This window comes from Piliocolobus tephrosceles, chromosome 14, assembly GCF_002776525.5.
Source record: "Piliocolobus tephrosceles isolate RC106 chromosome 14, ASM277652v3, whole genome shotgun sequence".
In the NCBI taxonomy this organism is placed as follows: Eukaryota; Metazoa; Chordata; class Mammalia; order Primates; family Cercopithecidae; genus Piliocolobus; species Piliocolobus tephrosceles.
In genome coordinates, this window is record NC_045447.1 from 78,734,706 (window position 1) to 78,753,461 (window position 18,756).

At 38.6% G+C, this 18,756-nt stretch overlaps 1 long non-coding RNA gene across 1 annotated transcript; it reads right to left on the reverse strand.

The window, feature by feature from the left end:
- Positions 1-633: 633 nt before the first annotated feature.
- LOC111543236 lies at positions 634-7,138 on the reverse strand. The gene is made up of 3 exons (XR_002731795.1): positions 6,634-7,138; positions 3,753-3,930; positions 634-960 (listed from the first exon to the last, which is right to left on the reverse strand). It is a non-coding gene; the product is annotated as an uncharacterized LOC111543236 (long non-coding RNA).
- Positions 7,139-18,756: the final 11,618 nt, after the last annotated feature.

Below are 18,756 nucleotides of genomic sequence, written 5' to 3' on the forward strand. Positions count from 1 at the left end.
CTTCCAGGCACTTTGAGTCTTGATTCTGATCATGCTTTTCTCTTCATGTTGGCCAGTGGGAGTCTCAGAGGCAAACTCACAACTCAACTTTAATCATTGTGCAGACATCTTAGTGCACATGTCAGTGTCTAAAATTTATCCATATTCTACTCTAGAAGAGTTATTTGTTATTTTACCTTAATGTGTTTGTTTGCAGTCCATAGCAATGAGCTTTTGGAAAAAAATATATGGTGTAAGTAAAACAAATGTAAATTTTCTGGAGTTTTATAGTAAATGTAAAACCAAATCAAATTCATTTCAGATCCGCAAGAGACTTTCTTCTTTTTCTCATGATCTCTAGGACTGAAAATGACACTGTACCTCATCTCCTAGAAGAAGGCAGTTAATCAGCAACACAGCATCTTGTGATGGATCACATCTCTGTTTTACTGAAATGAGACTGTGAGCTGATTTTGACAATAGATACACTGACGCATTCCATGAGTGCATGCTTGTGTGTGTGTGTGTGTGTGTGTGTGTGTGTGTGTGTGTGTGTGTGAATAACAGAAGATTTTGAGATCTACCAGGAGATAAACAAAGAAAATGGTGACATTTCACCTGGCTTCCCTCTCCTGCCTCTCCCTCCATAATTTTTTAGTCTTCCAGAGCTGAGTCACATTGACAAGTTCAATTCTCTCTAAAAGCACATCTCATACCCTTGCATTGCTGCTGACTCACGTACGTGAACTCTTTCTTTTATATGGAACATACTTTTACTTTTGAACTCTAACTCATTCCTTCATTGCCCTTCCCAGCTTGGTTTTCTTCCTAGTTTTCTTCTGTTCTTCACAGCCTTCAACAGTGAGCAAAGTAACATCTGATGCTCTTGTTACACAGCTTTTTTTTTTTAGAGGCCATTACAAACTTACAGAGATAAAAATAACAATATGAAGGATGTATTGTGCAAATCTTTTTAAAAGCCTACAAAACAGGAGAAAGAAATCAATTAGAATTGCCATGGCAACTACCAACAATTTTATATGCAAGAACGAAATAAAATAAGAAAAGTAACAAAATAGAAAATGCATAAACCGATTCAAACACCATGAAGTGTTTATGAAGTAAACACTGTAGAGTGAAGCTGCATGAAAATAGATTTCATTAAGGTAAATGAAACATAGTTTAACTCTTTATTACAAGTGAGTGAGGTATATATTATGAAATAAACTTATTGATGAACTCTTAATGATACAGTTTTTTAGTTAAAATAATTTTTGGAAAACAAGTTTACAGATCGGAAGAGTAAATTAAAATGTATAAAGTGTAATTAAGAATAATATTTTTTCTAAGCATATATTTCTTTACTTCTAAGAATACTTAAAGCTCATATATTAAATTTGATAGTTAGAGGTAAATTAAAGAAGTAGGACAGGATATGTAACTAAAATACCTGATGGAAATTAGAAAAGAACAGAATTCTAGGACATGCTCTGGATTTCTGTTCTCACCTTCTAGAGGTAAGGTATAGACTTTCTCATCCTAAATTAGTGATTCTCAATCCTGCCTGCACATAAAAATCATCTGGCTTATCCAGATCTATGTATCCCAGCATTACAATGTCTGGAACCCATACCAAATCTATTACATTAGGATGTCTGCAGGTGTAATCTGGTCATTTGCATTTTTAAGGCTTTCACATGATTATATTTGCAGCCAGTGTTGGGAACCAGGGCTGAATCCATCCCTTAGCCTGCTTGCACTCTTACCTACCTACAGTATTATCAGGAAATTCAGTATCTCCCTGTTTGGATTCCTTTGTGTGGTAGGCAGAATAGAGGCCCTCCCAGTAGATGTGTTTCCTAATCCCTGGAACCTGTGAATGTTAGGTTTCATGGCAAAGGCGAATTAAGGTTTCACATGGCTTTAAGGTTGGTAACCAGCTGACCTAAAAATGGGAGAAATATCCAAGTGAGCTCAATATAATCACAAGGGTTCTTATGAGTGGAAGAGAGAGGCAGAAGAAAAAGAACTGGAGAGGCAGCAGTGTAAGAAGGACTCAGCCTCACTGCTGAAGGAAGGGATTGTAAGCCAAAATATGTGGGCAGTCCTCTGTTGCTGGAAAGGGAAAGAAACAGATTCGCCTCTAGAGTCTCCAGAGGGATGTGGCCCTAACTACACCTCTATTTTAGCCCTGCGAGACCCAGTTCAATCTTCAAACCTACAGAACTGTAAGATAATAAATTTGTATTGTTTTAAGCCACTAAGTTTGTGGTAATCACAGAAACTAAGTTTCTGTGGCAGCAACAGAAAACAGATACACCTTGTCTCCATAAATTATCCCCAAAATCCTGGGTCTTATGTAGTCCAAAAACATCAGTACAACTTAAACATCTAAGATGTTTTTCATGCTCCTCCCATGTTGCTACCGTGAATCTGCCCTTTGTGGTCCCATAGAAGATTCTCCATCACTCTGAAATACTGCCTCACTATCCAGATTCCCCCATTCAGGCCTCTGCAGTCCTTTCAGAGATATAGCTCCTTCCATTTTAATCTCAGCCAAAAGTTCCCTACAGTTTTTCTTTCTTAGCTTTTCCAGCGGTCTCTCTTCCTTTCAGGAATCTAGCCAGGATTTATATAACTTTCACTTTTCTAATCTAAAATATAAGCTGCCTGATGATACCTCCTTTTCAGGGTGAAAGACAACTTGTTTCAAGAGGCAGCTTCTATGTCACCTGTCCTCCGTAATCGCTAGATACACTCGCCTTCATCTTACCATTACTGTGTCCTGCACCTACATCTGGAAGTAGAGTTCACTTCTGTGGTGCCAGGACTTCCTCTTCTACCTTCTTCCCAAATGTGAGTTCCAAAGTTGGTTATCTGGCATGTCCCTTCCCATATAGAGTCAAAAACACAAATCAGTTCATCTCCAGGAGAGCATTCTATCATATGTGATCTCCCACTCTAACCTGAGAATCACATAGGCTCACAATTAATGTGAGGAAACCACACTTAAACTGTTCTTATTTTTCACAGGATCTTTTGGATCCTAAACTGTGTTTATATGTCTGCCAGCCTGGGATGAGCTAGAGAGGTAGTGGAAGGAGTATCGAAACTTAAGAAAGACATCACCACCATTGAAGACATTACTCAGAAAATAACACTGATGATTCCACTGTGACATGGTGGCATCCTGTGTACATTGGTAATCTCACCTTTCACCTAGTCACTGCACTGTAGTTCATCTCCATCCACATGACCATTCAAAACTCTATGAGGAAACACTTGATATTCACTGTTAATGGCGATGTGCAAGACTGTACCTGAAATTTCATTCTTCTTACCACTTCGCTTTCCTCTGGAGAGAAAGCACCAGGTGTACCTCTAATTCTGTCCTAACACAGGGATAGCTGTGTGTTTAAGTATAATGATGCTATTTTATAGTTGCCCCTACCTTGAAATAAAACATAATCAGTAAGGAATTCTTGAAAGCCGGTAAATGGAAATAGTAGAGTGGACGTGTTGATAATGTATATGAGGAGCACCTGGTAGAAGGGAAGTGGGGTGGGAGGGGGGAATGGAAAAGAGGGAGAGAGCAAAATTATAAGCGAGACGGATTGAGTGCAAACTGGTGAAAGCATGAAATTTATGTTTATTATTCTTTTCCTCTTAAGTTCCAGAATCAGGGATTTTGTTGTGAGTGGAAACTGTACTGGGTTATGGTATGTAAATTATATTTCAATAGAGCAGTTAATTTTTCAAAAGGCACTGGGTACCTGTTTCAGCTTAGATCCAGTGTTTCCTGTAGGTTGAGAGGTGTCCTGGAATCCCAATCTAATTTCAGGAGAAAGAGGCAGCTTAATGAGGCTGGAGGAGTGGATGCATTCTGTTCTTTACTCCTGTCATTTTAGCCAAGTGATATGCACTACTGTTTAATTTAATCCATTCTGTCTCCTAGAACAGGCAAAGCTTATTTAATGCCATGCAAAGTGTTTACCAATGTAGGAATCAGCTCCAAAAGTGAATATTTTAAAGTCCCTAATGGGCCCTGCTTAGAACTAAAGGTTACAAAGGAAAGCATTTTATTTTGATTTTCTCTTCAATATTGAGGGGGCTAATAAAGGTAAATGTTGTGATGCAAATAAATTAGAATCCCGAGTGTCTTTATAAAGCCAACAGAAAACATAGAATCCTTGTGGGGAAAATTACACAAGTAGGTTATGAGCTCTGGAGTACTCTAAATGAATAGTGTGCTGGGGAGACTGTATACACATAATACATGTTGGGAAGTTCACATATGTTCTGTATAATTATTGGCAAATATATAAGACTCTAACAACAACAACAACAGCAAAAACAATTCAAAGAAAAACATATATACATGCCTTCCTAAAGTTAGCAGATTAAAAACATAAGATCTTATTGTTCTTTTTTTTTTCTTTTTTCGTTTTTGTGGTTTTTATGTTGACATCAGGAAAATACATTGCAGATTTTGGTGCTATGCAGGCCTCGGTTTGGGGGCCAGCTCTACCACAAACCAGCTTTTTGAACTTTTTGACCCTGGGTAAGTTATTTTATCTCTCTAAATCCCTGTTTTCTTATAAGCTTAAAAGTATGAATTAAAAAATACCATGAGTAGTTATTGGTAAGAAATAATATAGGCAATAAAAGTATGAATAAAAAAAACCATGATTAGTTATTAGGAAGAAATAATGTATGCAAAGTGTACATAATTGGTGCTTATTAAATGTCAGTCTCCTCCCTTCCCTTTAATAAGCCTGTTTTGCCTAATAACAACTGGAAATCAGTCTTTGGTAAAAATATGAAAGGAACAGAGAGAAATGAAATAATTTGAATGGGCCAGGAATGTAAAAGATGGTAAAATTTCCTTAAATTGTGGGGCAATTATAAATTGATTTTTCTCAATATCCTTCCATTGTAGCTAATAAATTCCTTTTCATATTTGTATTTAGAGATACAGAATATCCCAGAAAAGAAAACAGGATGAAATTAAGTGCATTTAAGACCGTCTTGAGAAGGCCTGCCATTCAGAAAAGCAAAATAAGTAAAACCCTAAAGCAGTGATGTTTGAAGTGTGGAACATAAAATCAATATAATGGTCTCAAACAGCATTTTAAAAAGTTAAATAGAGTAGAATGGAACATTTCAGAGTGCATCAAATTGAATAAGGGTAAGCTTTATTCCATGAAACTATTATTTCAGATACACACACATACTATGCATGTATGTGTATCAGGTCACAATGTAAAAGGTATTTCTTACTGTGGGTTTTAAGGGAAAAAAATATTTAAAAGCCACTGTTCAAAAGGGAAAGAAATAGCTATGTTCGTTTTCAATAAATTAGATTCTCTCTTGGCCTTGTTCAAAGACATGGTGTCATTCCTTTTAGGGGATGTAGACTTCTATCTCAAGATTCTTGTCCTTGAGTCATCTCCAAACGATTCACGTTATTTCAGATCATGATGTACTTTTGTCAATATTTCCATACATTTCATCAGGAAAATATATACAAAATATTATCAAGTTGAAGTAAGAAAAAATGTAAAAGGATATTTTTATTTTCTTCAGATTCCTGATAGCTACTCCAAAAGATAGTAACAAAAAATATTATGAGACAGGAAATACCAGATAAACTCACTCTGCTTTTTTCTAAAGAATGTTTTCTGCCAGGCGCAGTGGCTCACACCTGTAATTCCAGCATTTTGGGAGGCTGAGCCGGGTGGATCATGAGGTCAGGAGTTCAAGACCAGCCTGGTCGAGATGGTGAAACCCTGTCTGTACTAAATATGCAAAAATTAGCCGAATGTGGTGCACCTGTAATCACAGCTACTCTGGAGGCTGAGGCAGAGAACTGCTTGAACTCAGGAGGTGGAGGTTTGCAGTGAGCCGAGATCGCGCCACTGTACTCCAGCATGGGCGACAGAGTAAGACTCTGTCTCAAAAATAAGAAAAAAGAAATTTTCCTAAGTCATCCAATAGCTGTAGATCAATGAAAGCATTTAAGTGCATAGATAGATGTAAGATATTGCAAAGGAATTGACTCAGAAAGAGATTGGTCTTGGTTAAAAAAGAAAACAAAACAATTGGGCTATATAGGAGCTAATGCCTAATTAACTCCTACTCTGGGCCTAACATTCCATCAAGTGCTGTAACATAATTATTTTATTTAGTCCATAAGCAAAGGCAGGTAGTATATATTCCCATTTTACAGGTGAGAAAAATGAGCCTCTGATTGGTTACTACCCCAAGACACCCACAATCCTAAACCACATCTGTCTGCATAATTCCAAGGCGAGATGTATCTGCCCCACTTTTTGTCAAAGCACCTGTCCTTCAAGTCCTGCTCCTTGTCCTTTTCCTGCCGTTTTGCCCTGTGGAAACCATTCCTCCACTCCTGTTAGTGCTTCATGCTTTCTTCCCATCAGACCTTATTTTCCATATTAAGTTATTTATTTCAAAATGCACATAATGACATTGCTTTGCCTCACATTTATAATAGGAATCAAACCTTTGGCTACAGAGACTCCTCCAAGATGGAATTTCAAACATCAGGGAAAATGTCCAGGAAATTTTAGGGATGGGAGGTGGGGGAAGAAGAAAGGGAAAGGAGTATATTATGATGCTCTTGTATCTTACCAATGCAATGTTGTTCATCGCATAACAACTTCTAATCGCTCTTCAGGACCCCCATGACTCTCCTGTGTGCTTTGCATTCCATATCTGTTCAAGTCCAGTCTGCTTTGCTTACATGCTGAGGTTTTTCCTGTTTAAAACTGAAACAAATTACAGTTAAGTAGGCCATTAAAATGTTTTTTAAACTATCAATTTGGCAGACACCTCATTTTCTTCTGCCTCTGTAATTCCATTCTGTACACCAATGAATGCACACATGAAAAGTGACTGGCAGATAGAATTTAGAATCCATGAAAAGAAGTAACCATTGTCTCTCTTCTACCAGAGCTCAGGTTCTTTATTGTAAAGTTGATGTTTGGTCCTTAGATTTTCAGGTCACAGAAGCCCAGTTCTACCCACAAATAAAGGTACTAGGGCCCTCCTCCTTCACCTCACCAGATGTCAGGATTCTCTTTTGGTCTTAGTGGTTCTGGTTGCTCCTTAAAGGGTAGCCACATGGTAATGACTTATTAAAGATGGTTGGATGAGACAGGCATTGAGTGCAGACTGGGCAAATTCTCACACAATTAAAGTCATGTCAGTATCAGCACAGGCATCTGGGTGTAGGTTTATAACATTTCCACTAATGCAAAGTCATGAGGACAATCTCCTATATTATCATCTGGAAACAATGTTTTCTTGCCTTTGACATTTACGTCTATAATTTGTCTATAATAATTAACTTACTTATGTTGTAAGGAAGAGGTAAAATTTTATTCTTTTTTTCCATTGAATATCTCTTTGATCCAGTTCCTTCTATTGAAAAGACTATCTTTTCCCTTCCTTCCTACATTGCCTCTTTTATCCAAATTCAAGTGTCCAAATACATGTGTGTCTGTTCATTTACTCCCTCTGTCCTGCCCTCAGTCTGTTTGTCTAGACTTATGCCAATGCCATACTCGTTGGATATCATATAGAATGAGTCCCCTGACTTTGTTATGCATCTTTAAGAAAATCTTGGCCATTTTTAGCCTTTTATATTTAAAAATAAAATTTTAGAATCAGCTTATCTAGTTCCATTAACCAATCTGTTGAGATTTTCACTGAGATTCCATTGAATCTATATATAAATTTTGAAAGAATTATAATTTGAATTACATTTTCAGTTTCCAATATATATGTTCATAGGATACCTCTCCAGTTACCCAATATATAGTTTTTTTTAATCCCTCACCCCTCTCCCAACCTTCACCCCCAAGGCCTCAAAGTCTATTGCATCATTCTTATGCCTTTGTGTTCTCTTAACTTAGTTCCCATTTATAAGTGAGAACATACCATCTTTGTTTTCCATTCCTGAGTTACTTCACTTATGATAACAGCCTCCAACTCTACCCAAGTTGCTGCAAAAGACATTTCATTCCTTTTTATTGCTGAGTAGTATTCCATGGTGTATATATACCACATTTTCTTTACCCACTCGTTAGTTGATGGGCACTTATCCAATCCTTTATTTTCTTTCTTGCTTTGCTACACCAGCAAGTTATGTTAAAAAGCATAATGTTGAAAAGAGAGTATATTTGCCCTCTTATGGATCATAGAGGAAACACTTTCAACTGTTTATTCTAAGAATGTTATAAGGATTTCTTTTCTTTCTGCATCTTTTTTTTTTTTTACAAATTTTTATTATGAATAGTAACCAATCAGAGGCTCATTTAAATTTGATGAAATTGTACCTTATATTCCCAGGAAGATATAACCTGGTCATAATGCTTTCTTATATTTTATTTAAAACTTTTACATCTATATTCATGAATGAAAATGACTGGTAGCTTTTCCTTCTGTTATTGCATTTGGTAGCATTTCTTGTCAAGATTATGCTAGTCTTACAAAGTGATTTTAGGACTGCACCCCATTTTTTAGAGTTTTTAAACCTGTAATAATTTCTTCCTTAAAGTTGATAGAACTTACCATTGAAACCATCTGGGTGGGTTTAGAGTTCTATTTGTGGAGAGGATTTCAATCATCGAGTCAATTTTATGGGCCTATTCACAGTCTCCATTTCTTAAATAAGTTAATTTGCCTAAGAATTTCTCCATTTCATCTAACTATTTAAATTTGTTGACATAAATTCGCTCATCGCATCCTCTTTTCATGTCTTTTTAATATCTGTAGAATCTGTAGCAATATCCGTTTTTTCATTCTTGATATTGATTAATGGGCCTTCTTTCTCCTTTTCTGGATCAATTCTGCTAAGGCTTTATCTCTTCTATCAGCTTTTCCAAGGAACTAACTTTTGGCTTTGTTGATCCTCTCTATTGTATGTTTATTTTAATTTTTTAATGTCTGCCCAAATCATTATTCATTTTTATTTCTAATTTCTCTGGGTTTGGTTTGCTCTTCTTTAATAATATCTCTACAAGGATGCTTAGATCATTGATTTTTTTTAGCCTTTCTTCTCTCCAACATAATTAAGTATAATACTACATTAGCTGCTGTCCACAAGCTTTGATTTGTTGTATTTTTATCACCATTAAGTTCAAATTATTTCTAATCTCCATTGTGATTTCTTTTACCCATTAGTTATTTAGAAGTAAATTTCTTCATTTCCAGATTAATTTGTATTAATATCTAGTATAACTTCATTGGATTAGAAAACATATTCTACTGAGAACTTTGTGACTGTACAAGTTTGAAAAGAGTAAGTTTTCTGCAGCTGTCTCTATTAGGTCAATTTTGTTAATCATGTTATTTAAATCTTGTATGTTCCTTCTTTTTTTTTTTTATTTTTCTATAAGTTACTCAGTCATAATAAAAATGTCTCACTATGTTTGTGGATTTGTCTATTTTTCATTTAATTATGTCAATGTTTCCCTCACATATTTTGAGGCCCTGTTATTAGGTGTGTGCAAATTTTAAATTGTTGTTTCCTCATGGTAAATAGGACATTTTATTGTTATGTAGAGATGTATTTATCTATAGAGCTTATTATACTATATTTATTATATAAAAAGAGTGTATTAGTATAGCTATAGCTGATTTCTTTGGGTTGGTGTTTAAAGGATTATTTTTTTCTTTTTACTCTCAAATTTTCTATATCCTTATATTTTAGATAAGTTTTTATAAACAGTACATAATTGTGTTTTCTTTGTTTTCAATCCAATTTGCACTTTTTGCTTTCAAATTGAGTTTTTGACCCTTTTATATTCAATGTAATTACTGATATATTTGAGTTAAATATATCATCTTATTTTGTGCTACTTATCCCAGTTGTTCTATTTGGATTTTTTTATCATTCCAATTTTTGTCTGTACTATCCTCACAGTTGTAATTTTTCAATTTTTAAAGTAATTTAACTGCAAGTAACAACTTTTTTTTTTTTTTGGTTTTTTTGTTTGTTTGTTTGTTTGGTTGGTTTTTTTTGGCCATATCAAACTTCAGTGTTAATTGAAAACCCTTCCATTGCCCGCTGGCTTCCTTTGTTACTATTGAGAAGTCAGTTCTCAGTCTAACTGTTCTTCCTTTAAAAGTAACTTGCTTCTTTTCTGATGCTTTAAGATTTTTGTCTCTGTCTATTGTTGTCTGAAGTTTTACTACAATGTCTGGGCGTGAGTTTTTTTTTTTTTTTTTCCGAGACGAAGTCTCGCTCTGTCGCCCAGGTTGGAGTGCAGTGGTCGGATCTCAGCTCACTGCAAGCTCCGCCTCCTGGGTTTACGCCATTCTCCTGCCTCAGCCACCAGAATAGCTGAGACTACAGGCGCCCGCCACCTCGCCCGGCTAGTTTTTTGTATTTTTTAGTAGAGATGGGGTTTCACTGTGTTAGCTAGGATGGTCTCGATCCGCCCGTCTCGGCCTCCCAAAGTGCTGGGATTACAGGCTTGAGCCACCGCGCCCGGCCTGGGCGTGAGTTTCTTATAATTTATTTTGCTTAGCATATATGGAGATTCTTAAAGTTGTGGATTGATATCGTTTTTACTTTTGAAAAATTCAGAGCTGTTATTTCTTCCAATTTTACATCTGTCCCATTCCCTTCACACTTTCTGGGCTAGAACTTGTCACTGACCACTTATGCCTCTTATCCACTCTTTTCCAATTCCTCCCTTTTATTTATGTGTGCTGCATTCTGGAGGATGTTTTCTTCTTGTCTTCCATTTAAAATTATTTTTATTTAGCTACATTTCATTTGCTCTTAAGCCCATCTTAATTTTGAGTATTATATTTTGGATTTTTTTCTTAATATGTCACATTAAATTTTACAGTTTCCATCCCACCGATGTTTTAAAGCCTGGAATTTATTTCATAAATGTAAAAAGCATAGTTCTTTGTGAACCATATCTGATCATTTCAATAATTCATGTATTGGAGGCTTTTTTGTTGCTTCTCTGTCTTCTGTTACTCATTCAGTGATCTTGTTGCCTTGTAAACCCTTATTTTTCATTTTATGATGGAAATTATATTTTATAAATCATATGGAGGAAGTGTTGAGGCCTGTTATGATGATGTCTTTCTCTTGAGAGGATATTCATTTGCTCCTGCAAATAGCAGTGTGTGTTATCAATCCAGAAATATCTTAATATAATGTCAGAGTTGAAGTTTACTTGTACTGTTAAATGATGCAAAACTGACTGCAATTCTATGCAAGGGCTGGTTTCCTAGCAGCTACTCCTCATATTGAGAGTGTGGCCTTTCAGATTCTCAGCTCAAAGGGGGCTTGAGTTATTAAATCTGTATTCCTGAATCCCTATTCCTGGCAGGTTTTAGTTTCTGATTTCTGTTTGTCCGGCTCTGAGAAATCATCAGAAATATGGTTTTGCTTTGCAGCTGCTTCCCCAGACTTGGCAGAAGCCCTCGGGGGAAAAAAGTTATTTTAACGGCTGGGTTTATTTCTCTAGTTTCTTGTCTTTTCCTAGATCTTGACTTTAAACTTCCTCAGTATCTTGGAAGTCTTTGATGCTTTAAAGTAAGTGCTGTTTGTACTTCATCCAACCTTTTTGGTTGTCCTCAGCAAAGGGACTGATCCAAAATACCATGTTAGCCTTATAGGAGGTAGAAAGCAATAAGATATTATGTCAAGATACATAATTTAGATAGGCTATTTAGAGTCTCTAAGATATTATTTAAAATAATATATGTATTATTATATAAATAGGTAATCATCAAAATAGCTAAAAAGAAAGAGATGGCCAGATGCGGTGGCTCATGCCTATAATCCCAGCACTTTGAGTGGCTGAGGCGGCTGATCACGAGATCAGGAGATCAAGACTATCCTTGCCAACACGGTGAAACCCCATCTCTACTAAAAATACAAAAATTATCCAGGTGTGGTGGTGCGCTTGTAAACCCAGCTATTCGGGAAGCTGAGGCAGGAGAATCACTTGAATCTGGGAGCGGAGATTGCAGTGAGTCGAGATCGAGCCGCTGCACTCCAGCCTGGCGACAGAGCGAGACTCTGTCTCAAAAAAAAAAAAAAAAAAGAAAGAAAGAAGGAGATTTGGATTCTACTAGTGGTTTCCTATAGGGATAAGTATAGAGTGTGAGAAAGGTTATAGCAGATGACTGTCATTTCCATGATACACCCCATGTCCTAGTTGAACGTTCAATCATGCCGTATGTGTGGTGGAGGTCACTGAATATCCCCAGTACCTATTCTCCCCTTTTCCTTTTAGTCATAGAGCGCAATGCAGCTACAGACTCTGTTTTCTAGGCTTTTGGAAAGGTGTGGCCAGCTAGGTAGCAGCTCAGTTTGGCCAAAGGGTGTGATTATTAATGAAACTTCCTTAAGGTCCCTTCTTTAAGAATAAAACCATTTAACCTGGACTTTCCCTTTTCCCACCTTCCGGAATTGAGACATCAAGAAGAAACAGCTTCAGTCATGCAGATAAACACCCTAGGAGATGGCAGAATAACAAGACAGAAAGAATTCTGGGTCATGAATGACTTGTGGTTTGTATGCTCTGGACTACACACATTCATCTAGCTGTTACATGAGAGAAAAATATGCTTCTGTTATATTTAAGCCACTGTATTTAGATCTCTTTGTTACAGCAGCTTAGCTAGCTAAAATAACATAGACGTAGTTGGGTAAAAATTTAAAAGTAAAGTATTTTATAAAAAGAATCATAGTGCCAGAAAATGTGAGTTTGATCTCTATGAGATGATGATATTAGGGAAAGAGGGAAAGAGGGGAGTATATGACAGTATTTTTCATGGAGATCTGGGTCAGTGTACAGCTATATGTGTTAACCAAAATAAAGAAAAGTGACAGCCCTGGGAACCATACAAAGAAAACAGGGTTAAGAGAGTGAAAAGTCACCAAGCCACATTGGGAGTAGAAGCAAAGTGTGGAACTATGATGTGAAACTCCTGGTTAGTGATGAAACTTCTCTTAGTTAATTGACATCAGTCTTGTATGAGCAATGAGACTCTGCATACCTGTGATCTTCTTAATTGGTAAGTCATTTATACAGATCATAATCTGTAGACAAATAATTTAGAGGGCACAGTCTAATAATAATAACAGTTGGTATTGTTGAGAAATTACTATGTGCCAAATACTGTGCTATGTATTTTATTATCCCAGTAACACTCACAACATTACAATATAGGGATAATATACAATTATTATCTCTATTGACAGAAAGTTCTATGATTTGTCAAAGTCAAGCATCTGATGTGTGACACAGTTGGCATTCAAATGCAGGGTGTTTGATGCCAAAATCTTTAGAGTCAACAATAATGTAATATGGTAACAATCAGATAGTTCTGGGGACTCTAAAGAGCTAAGAATGTCAGATGTGGAAGAAGACACTGTGAGGAAGGGAATTAAAAGGAAGACAAGGGTCGGAGTGCCAGGGCGTAGTCTTGAGAACAGAACCCCTAGGACTGGTGGAAGCAGGCACACCTTTGGCAGAGGACAAGAGTATTTCCACCCTGTGTGTTTTCTGAACCCATTTGAGCAGAGATCTACCAAACATCATCAGGGATGGAAGACCGGTGTTGAGACTCTCACTATCGGGGCAGCTAGAATTTCTGCTGGAAATGGGGGTGCTGAAAATCACAAAGCCAGCTGACAGCAGCAGCCGCAAGTGATAACAGCAGTCGCAGAATGTGCATGATGTGATAGTTAAGACCTCAGGGAGAATGAGGAATCCTGCAAAAGCCCCGAAAAAGAAATGGGCTAGAGGCTGGGTGGAGGGGCCTTTAGAGAACAGTCAGACAAGAGAGTCTGAGGAGGACAGAGAAGGTTGGCAGCATTCTCTGCCTTCAGAGAAATAGAAATAATGATAGCAATGAAAACAGCGGCAGGCAGAGGACTGGAGAGGCAGCCCGGAGAGAGGAAAGTAGGCTTGGCAGGAACTTGGCATTTTACCGACCTGGGGAAAAAGTTTTGTGTCATTTTTTTTTTTCTTTTTCTTGTGAGGCATAAGGAAATAATCAGCCTCTCTGGAGATCTTTTACTTGAGTGTCTATCTCTTGGACTGTCATTTTACTTGGTATGCACTGTATGGAACAAAGGCAGAATAGAAGTCCTTCATAGGCTGATGCTCATTATAAACATGAGTTAGCCAAGGCATTTAATTTTCCACTTTATGCAATTAACCACTGCATCTTATGCAGGGGTTAGATTTAACATTAAGCTATTTGTACAGGGTTTGAAAGAATGAAGTCCATGGCTGAGCTCCAACTGTGACTTGCTCTGTGATTTAAAGTAGCTTCCTTATCTCTGAGACAAAGGGGTTGGGCTAGAAGATCACTTCTAAAATCCTCTTGGCTTTCTGATTTTATTTGTTTTGCCTTACTAAGGGAGATCTGCAAAAAGACTGCCTAGAGCACTTGCCTAAGATTGTAGGTCAGATTGTTCACCACTGCCCCTCTATAGAGACACATGTGCATGCATGTTCGTATAGAGACACATGTGCACGCATGTGCGTATGTGTGTGCGTGTCTGTGGGCACACACGCACACACCAGGCACATATACCCCCACCCATAAGCTATAAAGTATGCCACATCAAAATTAGCAAAATGACCTATTTTGCTAAAATACTATTTGTCAGTGTTTCTCAACCTTTTGTATATCACAGCAGACATAGAAATTGATAATATTTGTATGGTCATGGCAAAGGCTAAGGGGCACATAATTCCAGTGTACCTGTAAAACTCATTCCCATCCTATCATTGGGAAGAAATCTCACCCATTAGGCAGGTTAATATTTCTGACTACATTAGAATCACCTGGAGAGTTTTTTTTTTTTTAAAGAAATAATACTTAGGCTTTGCCCCAGAGCAAGTGAATCCAAACAGCTTTGCTGGTGGTGGTGGGGGTAGGGGAAACGTGCTCTGGCATTAGAACTTTTAAGTTCTTAAAATATTCTAATAATAATAGCTTGAGAATCACTGCATAAGCACCAAAAAAGCAGGGACTATATCTTATGACCCACATATGGTGCTTAATGTTTAACAAGCACTCAATAAGTAGGTGCTGAATTGATTAATTACTATATGTCCTGGACAGTATAGCCAGGGATGGTCCTAGACCAAGTTGAAAAGCTAATAACATTTTACTAGTTCCATATTCCCAAGAGGGTCATCTCTAGTCATTGTTAAGAATTCCCTCAACTTTCTCTCCTTCCCTTATCCCAGATTTGTGCTATTTCCCAACTGTCCAGTAATTATCACTAAATCCATCGCAAGATGTTAACCACCAAGAATTTTCTTCACTTTCAAGGTCTCATTAAATTTCCCCAAATAGGAATAGAGTTTCAAGAAGGTTGTCTAGAGACACTGGACACAGGCCCTTCCAGAAACAAGAACCAAAATTGTGACTAGATAATCACACTTCAAATATAACATCTAAAGGAGAACACTGGCATTTGACAGAGAAGTCACAGGAAACGCCTAAGACACCAAAGGAGTAGGAAGCAAGCAGTCAGGCCTGCTGAGATCACCTGGGAGATGGAAGGAGCTCCCTATTGTGGGGAAAGGGTAAGTAAGAGATCCTCAGCAGTCCATATCTCCACCATAGATTGCTGCACTTCTAACCCATGGGAGAGCTCCTCCACCCACAAGAACTTGGAGACAAGTGTGGGCAGTAGATTTGCACCTTTGCAAGGGCACAGCACCAGACTCATGCTGGGTCACTCACAACCCCGAGACCTAAGTAGCTACACCATGGCACCATTGTGAAAACACTCTGTCACCAGACTGCATTCTGCCTTGAGGACCACAGCCCCCATATTTCCACATTTTGGGACCCCCACTTGACATCCCCCAGTATCTACCCAGAGGACTGCTGTGGCACAGTGCTTGCTGACCCAAAGGTATTGCAGGATTTCCAGTACTCTATCCCACATGGAATACTACTCCCCAGGAAAAGGATAATATAGCAAACCAAGGAGATGAACCTGGAACAAAGGAAACCAGAGTATGCACTTTCCAGACCCTGAGAGCTTCCCGCATGGGGCTGTGAGGACAAAATTTAGAGAGTGTAATCCCTTCTCTGACTCTGCATGCTGCCCCAGCAGTTGCTGCCACCAAACCCAGGTAGGCAAGCCTGAGAGCGGACTGTCTGGGACTGGGGGCCGCAATTCTCCCACAACTGGCAGAGTGGCCTCTCTACTCAGGCTTGTACACGGAGAGTGAGACCCCTTCTCTGCACACCACTGCAGCCACAGGCGCTGTTGCTGCCACTGGGAACTGAGACAGGCAAGTCAGTGGGTTGCTTGTCTGAGGCTGTGAGTGGCTACTGCACCCCTCACTGGTGGTATGGCCCCAACTCTCAGGCTCACATATGGAAGGAGGAATCCCTTCCCCTCTCTGGACGGCTCTATCTTCACTGCTGCTGCCAAGAGCAGGCAAGCCTGAGAGCTGCATGTCTGGGGCTGTGAGTGGCAACCCCAACCCTGCTGGCAGCAAGGTCTCTGGGCTCAGGCCCACACAGAGAGGTTGTGGTCCCTCCCCAACTCCACTCAACACTGCAGTCACTGCTATAGCCAGGAGCCAAAGCAAATGCTACCCAGAACCTGGGAGCTCCCTATTTAGGGGTGTGGATGCTAATCCTGCCCACACTAGGAGCAAGGCCTCTGGGCTCTAGTGCATGTTCTAAATACAGGCTGCCCCTACACACCAATGCAGAAGTGTACACTCCCTAGAGCCTTAGAGCTGCCTGCAGGAGATTGCTAATAGCGACCTCACCCATACCAACAGCAGGACCACTGTGCTCTAGCATGAGCCCTGAGGTCAGGTTATCCAGACCCACCACAGCAGATCTCCCCACCCTGCCTACTATAGCCGACACCCCTACACACCATCTGAGGCCTGAGGTCAGACCCATCTAGCCTGGCACTTCCTCCTACCCCAGTCCCCAGAGCCCAAGCATGGAGCCTTAGGACCTGGGGATCACTATACCCATTCTACCACCTCTGGCATCTGTGCAGTCCCTTCAGGAACCTGATGATGGGCCCACCCAGCCTGCCACCAACACCACTGCCAGCACCCACTCACATGCACTACCTAGAAGCCTGGGGACTGTCCTGCCCAGCCCATCGAGCCATCACCTGTATGGTGTATATATACAAATATACACCTCTCAGGACTCAGAGGGTCATCTACCACTACTACTGCCATCACACACACCATACTTTCTTCCCAGGGACTGAAGAACCTGCCCAACCCACTGCTGCCACTACTAGCATCTGAACAAGCCACCCTGGAAGCCCAAGAATCAGTCTGCCTGGACCTGCTGACACTGGTGACAGTGTATACCATCCTGGGGTCTAAGAACAAGGATGCTTGGCCCTCCACTGCACCACTGGAGGCTGAAGACTGGCCCATCTGGCATCTCTGTTTCTAGCAAAAGTTCACCAGAGCCTCCACTAATAATCATACCCTAAGCTATCACGGAAATAACAAATACCACTGATGTTGTTTACAGCCAAATAAATTGTACAGAGAGACTACACTATAGTATGCACCTAAAATAAAAGCCAAAGGGCCATACCTGACCAACACCATTAAAACATCTTCAGAAAAATTTCTCCCCTATGAAAGCAAATATAAAAAATTGGAAGAAGTGACAATAATGGCAAATATGAAGGCATCAATGTAAGGACATAGGAAACTTGTAAAAGCAAGTAAATATGACACCTCTAAAGGAATCCAGTAATCCTCCAGTAACAGATATCAATCAAAAAAAAATTCACAAAATCCCAGAAAAGGAATTCAAAATTTTGACAGTAAGGAAGCTCAGTGAGATATAAGAGAATTCCAAAGAACAATACAAAGAAATCAGAAAAACAATTCAGGATATGAATATGAAATTTATGAAATAAATAGATATCATTAAAAAGAACTAAACAGAAATTCTAAAACTGAAGAATTCATTAAATGAAATACAAAATATATTTGAAAGCTTCCACAATACACTAGATCAAGCAAAAGAAAGAAACTCAGAACTTGAAGACAGGTCTTTTGAAATAACTCAGTCAGACAAAAATAAAGAAAAGGTAATAAACAAAGCTTTCATGATATATGGAAATATGGAACACTATAAAGCTACCAAATATATGAATTACCAATATCCCAGAAGGCAAAAAGAGAACAAAAGGGTTCAAAAACCTATTTAACAAAATAACAGATGAAAACTTCCCAAGTCTAGCAACAGAAATTGATTTTTAGATACAGGACACCAAGCAATCCCCAAACAAATACAATATAAAAGGTCTTCTCCAGAGCACATTATAGTCAAATTGTCTAAAGTCAAAGCAATTAGCTGGGCATGGTGGTGCATGCCTGCAATCCTAGTTGGTCGCAAAGCTGAGGCAGGCGAATTGCTTGAACCTGGGAGGCGGAAGTTGTGGTAAGCTGATATTGCGCCATTGCACTCCAGCCTGGGCAACAAGAGTGAGACTTTGTCAAAAGCAAAAAAAAAAAAAAAAAAAAAAAAAAAAGGACAGCATTTTTTTTACAAACAGCAAATGAAAGCATTTACAAAGATTACAAAGATCACCTATAAACGAACCCCCATCAGACTAACAGTAGATTTTTCTGTAATAACTTTGCAGGCCAAAAGAATGGGATGATAGATTCAAAGTGCTGAAAGAAGAAAACTGCTACCCAAGGATACTATGGACAGAAAAATTATGCATAAATT